This window comes from Erinaceus europaeus, chromosome 9, assembly GCF_950295315.1.
Source record: "Erinaceus europaeus chromosome 9, mEriEur2.1, whole genome shotgun sequence".
NCBI lineage: Eukaryota > Metazoa > Chordata > Mammalia > Eulipotyphla > Erinaceidae > Erinaceus > Erinaceus europaeus.
In genome coordinates, this window is record NC_080170.1 from 6494838 (window position 1) to 6496150 (window position 1313).

The 1313-nt window shown below is 53.8% G+C and overlaps 1 long non-coding RNA gene across 1 annotated transcript; it reads left to right on the forward strand.

Annotated features, from left to right (window-relative positions):
• The first annotated feature begins 237 nt into the window (after positions 1-237).
• Positions 238-1079, forward strand: LOC132540329 (uncharacterized). The gene is made up of 3 exons (XR_009551481.1): positions 238-376; positions 810-953; positions 984-1079. It is a non-coding gene; the product is annotated as an uncharacterized LOC132540329 (long non-coding RNA).
• Positions 1080-1313: the final 234 nt, after the last annotated feature.

Below are 1313 nucleotides of genomic sequence, written 5' to 3' on the forward strand. Positions count from 1 at the left end.
CTCTTTCCCAGACTCAGCCCAGGGAGCAGGGTTCGGGGGGTGCCATAGGAGCCCCCGCTGGGCTTGGGATGTGACACAGTTGCTCCACAGAGGGGAGAAGTCAGATGCAGGGACAGAGGTGTTGTTCCTGGCGAAAACGACAAGAGGAGCCCAGCGTGCGGGAGAGGGCCTCCTCCGTTAGAACTCAGCCTTCCCTCAAATGGCAAATTAATTCCCAGAGAGAGTCTGGGCCCAACCAGCCTCCTTCAACTCCCTGGCTTAACCAGCATGGCACAGATTTGGGGGGGGTTATATTTGCCAGGACATCTCCAGACATACAGATGTTTTTACTTGATGGCAAAAAGACATCTTCAGGGGCTGCGTGGCGGCACACCAGGTGGAGCGCACACGTTGCCATGCATGAGGACCCGAGTTCATGAGGACCAGTCCCTACCTGCAGGGGGAAAGCTTCATGGTTGGTGAAGCAGGATTACAGGTGTCTCTCTCCTTCTTTATCTTCTGCCCCGCTTCTCAATTTCTATCCCATCTAATAAAAGAAAGGAACAAGGAGGGGGAGCAGATGGTGGTGCATCTGGTTGAACACACACTACAGGACGTAAGGACCCAAGTTCAAGCCCCCAGTCCCCACCTGCAGGGGGAAAGCTTCAGGAGTGGTGAAGCAAGGCTGCAGGTGTCTCTTTGTCTCTCTCTCCCTCTTAGTTTCCTCCTCCCCTCTCAATTTCTCTGTCTCTATCCAAAAGAAATAAATACATATAGAAAAAAATGGCTGCCGGGAGTGGTGGATTCCTAGAGCCGGCACTGAGCCCCAGCACGGACCCCGAAGGCCTAAACAACAGACACCATCAAGCCTTTTGTGGGTTTCATCAGGGTCTCCTGCATACAGTTTCACCACAGCAGGCAGACTTTCTCAGATACAGAGAGGAAACAGAGACCGGAGGGAGAACCTCCCCCCAGTGCTGCAGTGCCACCATGTCGACCCAGAGGCTCAGACCCGGGTGTCCACAGGTCTTAGGGCAGGCGCCCTCCCAGGTGAGCGATCTCACTGCTCCTCTCCACTGCCAGCAGTCAAAAGTCACCCTAAAAATAAAACATCAGGATTACTACAAAGGACACAGGAAGCTTCTAAAGTTCAAGGTTCACCGCTGTTCTTCCCTTTTAAAATACCTCTTAGGGACAGACAGAGAGACAGAGAGAGGGACACAGACCACGGGGCTGAAGCTGCCTCCCACGTGGTAGGGGCTGAGCTCAGCCCACTCCCCAAGTGAGCTATCCCACCCACCCACACTCCCTTTGTTTTAAACCACAGAGATCCA